The sequence below is a fragment of the Hylobates moloch genome, unplaced genomic scaffold, assembly GCF_009828535.3.
Source record: "Hylobates moloch isolate HMO894 unplaced genomic scaffold, HMol_V3 SCAFFOLD_1, whole genome shotgun sequence".
Taxonomy (NCBI): Eukaryota; Metazoa; Chordata; class Mammalia; order Primates; family Hylobatidae; genus Hylobates; species Hylobates moloch.
In genome coordinates this window covers 2,008,328-2,015,407 of record NW_026652276.1, presented here as the reverse complement: position 1 = coordinate 2,015,407, position 7,080 = coordinate 2,008,328, and positions in this window count along the sequence as shown.

The window sequence follows — 7,080 nt, the reverse complement described above, 5'->3', positions numbered from 1 at the left end:
CTTCCCAGGTTGGAGCACAGTGGTACAATCATGGCTCACTGCAGCCTTTGACTTCCTGAGCTCAAGCAATCCTCCCACCTCTGCCTCCTGAGTAGCTGGGATGACAGGTGTGCAACACTACACACAGCTAATTTTTAAAAATGGTTTTGGAAAGATGAGGTCTTGCTGTGTTGCCCAGGCTGGTCTCTAACTCCTGGGTTCAAGGGATCCTCTCAACTCAGCCTCCCAAAGTGCTGGGATTATAGGAGGGAGCCACTGCCACACCCAGCCTCGTTGTTGTTGTTGTTGTTGTGAGATGGAGTCTCGCTCTGTCGCCCAGGCTGGAGTGCAGTGGCGCAATCTCGGCTCACTGCAAGCTCTGCCTCCCGGGTTCACGCCATTCTCCTGCCTCAGCCTCCAGAGCAGCTGGGACTACAGGCGCCCGCCACCACGCCCGGCTGATTTTTTTGTACTTTTTTTAGTAGAGACGGGGTCTCACGGTGTTAGCCAGGATGGTCTCGATTTCCTGACCTTGTGATCCACCCACCTCAGCCTCCCAAAGTGCTGGGATTACAGGCGTGCGCCACCGCACCTGGCTGTTTTTTTTTTTCTTTTTTAATTTTATTGCTATTAAGTGACTATTCAATGGCTAAAGTGGAAACTGCTTATATTATAATTCCAAGATAATGTTCTATAACTTCAGAGTATTTAAATAACTTATGTGAGTTACTTACATTTTATCCTATTTATAACTAGTGTAATTACAGTATCTTTATTATTGCTAATAAACTCACTAAAATAACCCAGAAATATAGCCAGAATTTTGACTTCTAAATTCGATTTTTTTCTCTTTTAGTTCTATTCCTATTATGTAAGTGATTACACAATATCTCAAATGGAGACTTAATAAGATTATGATTTTTAGGACAGTGTTTTATAAATGTATATTATATAATGTGTGAACCTTATTACTAAATTGTCACATCTTATTTGATTTCCAGACAGTGAAAGTAGAATATTTTTGTCACTGTGATTTAAAGAGTGTCTCCTATTGATCCAGAAACCCAATTTCCATCTCTCTTAAGTGCTAATATTGAATTTTCTCTCATTTGATTTCACTGCCGTAGTTAAGTGATTACACAATTGCTCGAATTGAAGCTGGAGAGAATTCCAGTTTTTAGCACAGTGAGTTATAAATGAAGCCCATTTGAGAGATTTCCTGGGTGTGCTGTTTCCTTCTGTTCTGGACAGCACAGGGAAAGGATGGTGGGACCACAGCAGGTGCCGTGTGCGTGGGTGGCTTTGGGTGTGGCCGGCTGTCTAGGCCCGAAGCAGGAACTTCAGAGAGGGTTTTTGATGCACTGTCCGGAACCTGGAGAGATGGAAAAGCAAGGTTTCTTCTGTGGCCATGGGACAGGTTCACTCTAGTTATGAGACTAATATGTTCAACTCACTTCATTTTCATTACAAAAGAGTTTGGGAAACAGGGTCAGAACAAAGCACCCGTCCCCTCTGTTGCATCAGGTATGTGAGGGTGCCCCTCTCTCTGCCTCGTCTCCCCTGGTAACCTTGCAGCCAGAGCGGAACTTTTAAAACCATGAACGAGAACATGCGACCTCGATGCTCACAGAGCCCCCAGGGCCTTCCACCACCCTGAGCCTCAGGTCTCTGCTCCCTCCTGCCGACCCACCTGCCTCTGTCTGGACCCTCCCGTCTGGCCACGGAACTTCCTCCTGTCCCATCACCATCTTGGTCTCACTCCTGCCTCTTTGCATTGCTCTTCCCTCTGCCCGGAAGGCTTTTCCCACAGCCGTGTGTAGCTGCCTCCTCCCTGCCATTTGGATTCGGACTCGGGTCCCCTGTCAGTGGCCTCTCCCGGCCGCTGCAGCTGCACAGTGTGCTCCCTGCCTGCCTCCCCGCCCCACTGCCCTCCTTCCTGCTTCATGGCACTCAGTTCTGGAGTCATTTTATTTCCTATGTGCTCCCGTGTTCTGTCTGCATGACCCTCTGCAATGCAAGGTCTCAGAGGTTTCTGTCTTCCCTACTGACCCCTCTCTTGCCTAGCACGTGACAGTCGCTCATCAAGGATTTGGGGAATGAGAGAATGAACAAGGGAACCAGAGGAAGGCGCCTGAGCTCTCAGACCTGCCCACGCCCGAGTGCGGCTCTCCAGGCCTCCTGCACAGCCCCTCACCCTGTGATCCATGGAGCCCACCTTGGGCCCACTTGCTCCCCTTGCCGGCCTGTTCCCTGAGGACCCCGACTGTCCTAGCTTCCACGCCAGCCTCGTCTGGGTCTGTCCGTGGCAGTGCGTCTCAAGTCTCCCGTTGATGGAGGTCATCAACACTGCCGGAGAAGCCAAGGTCGTAGAAGGAGACGGGGGATGCAGGAAGAGAACCGGCTGCTGCCCACGGTGGGAAGCAGCAAGGACTGGAGGCGGTTGTGTTGAAGGAAATGCTGCTGGACCTCGTGGACCTGAGTCACTTCAGTGGCCTGGACGATCCCCAGTGGAGGCAGGAATGTACAAACCCATCCCCAGGTGTGGTCACTGGTTGTTGTGGGGTCCGCAACTCACAAAACAGAGTTCCACATAAATGCCACACCATCTCTGGTCCATCCTAGTGAATCCTCTGCAGCTGCCCTCCAGGGCAGGCTTACATTTAGAGATGGGGAAACTGAGGCCCAAAGTCACGCCCTAGAGAGGGTGGTTGACAACCCAGGACCGAATCTCAGGTCTGATGCTTCCCAGTTGTATGCCTCTGATATTTAGCCCTTCGTCCCCCGACGCCCTTGTCCAGAACACAGGTGAGGGTTGTTGCAGAGGTTATATGAAATGAAGTCATGGTAAACCCATGGCGTGCCTTTTTAACTCGCCACCCGCTAAGTTAATGACATTGATTCTAGGACCTCTGCCCCCAAATCCCACTCACTTTCCCATCTCTGAAAACTGTTCTGCCTGGGGTTGATCTGCTGACTGCTTCACACTGCTCAGAGTGCAAGGACTCTTCATGGAGGGAAAGGGTAAGCATCTCTCGCTGAGAAGGGCTGTCCCTAGCGGGCACAGCCAGGGCCAGGTGTGTGCAGGTTTGAGGCACGCGATCGTCCCACTCAAGAGACAGAGCAGCCGGGCGCGGTGGCTCACGCCTGTAATCCCAGCACTCTGGGAGGCCGAGGCAGGCGGATCACCTGAGGTCAGGAGTTCGAGACCAGCCTGGCCAACATGGGGAAACCCCGTCTCTACTAAAAGTACAAAAATTAGCCGAGTGTGGTGGGGGGTGCCTGTAATCCCAGTTACTCGGGAGGCTGATGCAGGAGAATCGCTTGAACCCGGGAGGTGGAGGTTGCAGTGAGCCGAGATCATGCCACTGCACTCTAGCCTGGGCGACAGAGTGAGACTTCAGCTCAAAAAAAGAGAAAAGAAAAGAAATAAAAAGAGAGACAGATCAGGACATAGGTCGGTGCAGGGCTGAGGAGGGGCTGGGCAGCAATGCCTGGAGTGTGGATGACAGGGCAGCCCTGGGGAGGAGGCAGGGAAGGGTGGGGAGGCTTTGGGCTCACTATAAGCAGAGAGTGTGACCCCTTGTCAATCCTAGGAGGAGGATTCTTCCTGGAGTTGGAAAAACATTTTGGAGATCTCGGAGCTCACCTGTAAGAATAAATGTGAGAGGAAAACCAAAGTGTTGCTGGAAATAAAAGCCCCTGGGGACACCTCTGCTATGACAGCAGCTGGGACTCCGGAGGGCTCCCCAGGCCAGTCCCGGTCTGCGCCCCCATGCAAGGAACTCGTCTCACCATCTGGGACCGCCGTTACCAGAGCCGGAGCCACTTCTCACACTCAGTGCGGGCAAGTTCCTGCCTCACTCCTGGTCACTGGTGAGGAACGGAGCTTTGCCGAGAACCCAGGTTTGTTGATTTGACCTTATAACCCTTAGAGGAGCAAAAACTGAATTTCCAGGCATCGTGGTCAGGTTCCAAAACATGAAGCCTGCTATGAGTCTCTCTCTTTCAAAACATATGTCAGTATTTCTGCTGTGGCTGAGATGGGATAACAGGAACCACAGTTACCCGTCTGTCTGAATCAACAACAACAAAATAGACACAACATAGGAAAGAACACTTTTCAGGACTCTGGACGTGAGGAAACGAGGGACGTTATGCTTGAGAAATAGAAAGCAAAGATGAGCTGAGCCCCGTCACAGCCCTGCTTACTGCCTGGAGAGGGCCCAGCCTGCAGGACTCCCTGGGTCGAGAAGTCAGAGTCTAACATCTGAGGAGGGGGCTGTGTTATGACAGAGGAGACAGCTGCACAGAGGTCAACGCCAGGTTCCCTGAAGGGACCCACTCGAGAGTTCAGTAGTGCAGAGCTCAGAGCATGTGTGAGCAAACCCATATTTATAGGAATGCAAAAATACCTAGCACCCAACAGGGTAAGATTCATAATGTCTGGCTCCAGTTAAAAACGCCCAGGCCTGCCAGGAAGAAGGAAAATGTGATCTCATGATGAGAGAAGTCAATGGAACCTGACCTTGGTGGGCATAACTTGTGGGGTCGGGATTCAAGGACACTGAGGTAGTTGTACGACGTTGCTTTGTTAACAAAAAGATTCAAACTCTGTAAGTTGTGAAGAGATTTTTTTCTGAGCTAAATATGAGTGGCCGATGGCTGGTGACATGGCACCTGGAGATGCTGAGAACACGCACCCAAGGTGGTCGGGTCTCAGCTCAGTTTTATACATTTTAGGGAGACATAAGACTTAATACATGTAAGACGCACACTGACTGGGTCTGGAAAGGAGGGATAACTGGAAGCAGGGGCTTCCAGGTCATAGGCAGATCCAAAGATGTTCTGGTTGGCAATTGGTTGAGAGTTATTAGCTAAAGACTGGAATCAATCGAAAGGAATGTCTGGGTTAGGATAAGGCGTTGTGGAGACCAAGCTTGTGTCATGCAGATGAAGCCTCCAGGTAGCAGGCTTCAGAGCTCTTAGCAGACCTAAAAAGGTGCCAGCCTGTTGGTTTTCTCCCCGATCAGGGAAAAGACCTAGAAAAGAATGAGGATTCTCTACGGAATGTAGGCTTTCCCCGTGAGAGACAGCTTTGCGGGGCCACTTCAAAATATGCCAAAGAAATAGATTTTGGGGTAAAATACTTCCATTTCTTCCAGGGCCTGCCATCTGTCAAGTGATGCTATACTAGAGTCAGGCTGGAATTTGGTATCTTACTGCTACAGAGTCTGTTTCCTCTTAAGATCTGAAATCTGAAGGTCTCTGTTTTAATGTTAATGCTGGTCAGCTGTGCCTGAATTAAAACGGGAGGAGGGTAGAAGGAGGCATGCCTGACCCCCACCTTCCCACCACAGCCTGAACTAATTTTTCAGGTTAACTTGGGAATTCCACTGGCCAAGGGGAGGGAGGGTCCATTCGTCAGGTGGGGGGCTTAGAATTTTATATTTTGTTTATAGCTCCAAATGCCCAAGGGGTGAGGGGAGAGATGGTTCCATTAAACAGAGCATTGAAGACACTAAAAAGGCCCAAAATCAAAATTCTAGAGATGAAAACTGCAATGTCTGATATGAAAAGTACACAGAACGGGATCCACAGAAGATTTAAGGTTGCAGGTGAAAAGATTACTGCACCTAAAGGCAGCAATAGAAACCATCCACAATGAAACACAAAGATTTTTAAGACTAACAAATAAAGAAAGGTGTGCATGCTGTGTGACTGCACAGATATAGAATTCTTGGATGTGCAACCTAATGAATAGTGACAGAAAGATGGACAGGGTGGGAGAAAGAGGTTTCAGAGCAGTGTGAGGAGGCTTCCTGGGGTGGTGGACATGGTCTTCATCCTGTGCAGTGAAGGCTGCATGGGTGTAAACACACAGCAAATTTACCAGACAGTACAACGCTAAAACATGCAGTTTATTCATGTCAATTATAGCTCCACAATTCTGTGATACAGAGTGGGGGAGAGAAAATTAAACATACAACACATTTGGAGGACTATTCAGCAAAATATTAACAATAGTCATGTCTAGATGGTTCATTACTCGTGGTTTTCACTTTCTTTTTTTTTTTTTCCTGTCTGATTTTTCTAATTTGGGTGCCATAGATTTGCATTGCTTTGTGTAACAGTTACCCATTACCGAGTGATAAATGGTCACATGCTTAGCATCTTAATCAACACTCATTTTATTAGCTCACAGTGTTACGGGTCAGAAATTCTGCACCACGTGGCCAGGCTCTCTGTTGAGGGTCTCACAAGGCCAAAATCAAGATGTGGCAGGGCTGCCTTATGTGAGGAGGTTTGGGGCAGAATCCCTGTCCGTCTCATTAGGGATGTTGGTCATTTGTTGCCTTGCGTCTGTTTGACTGAGGTCCTGTTTCTTGCTTGCTGTCAGCTGGGGCTGCTTCTGATCTGTGGAGGCTGCCTGCAGCTTCTCAGCTCATGGTCTCCTTAGCCAGGTGTTAAAGCAAACTAAATATGGCCCGTGATGGACTCCGTACTTCTACATTTGAGTCCTTGTGAATGAACTGTAACCTGGCTTAAAAGTCAGACAAGAGGCTGGATGCGGTGGCTCACACCTGTAATCCCAGCACTTTGGGAGGCCGAGACAGGCGGATCATGAGGTCAAAAGATGGAGAGCATCCTGCCTAACATGGTGAAACCCCGTCTCTACTAAAAAATACAAAAATTAGACGGGCGTGGTGGCAGGTGCCTGTAGTCCCAGCTACTCGGGAGGCTGAGGCAGGAGAATGGCGTGAACCTGGGAGGCAAAGGTTGCAGTGAGCCAAGATCGCGCCACTGCACTGCACTCCAGCCTGGGCGACAGAGCGAGACTCCGTCTCAAAAAAAAAAAAAAAAAAAAGACAAGAAAAAAAAAGTCAGACAAGATTGAAAACCTAATTCAGGAGTATGCGCCTGCCTGTAACAATAGCTGAGTCTTGGCCAATCCCAGTGGCCACACTTCATAGACTGCTGAGTGTTCAAACTGTGTTCAAATAACACAAACACCGAGCTGCAACCAGCCCAGCCGTTCTGCACCTCACTACCGATTTCTGCACGTCATTTCCCTTTTTTTGTCTATAAATCTTCTTCCACCAC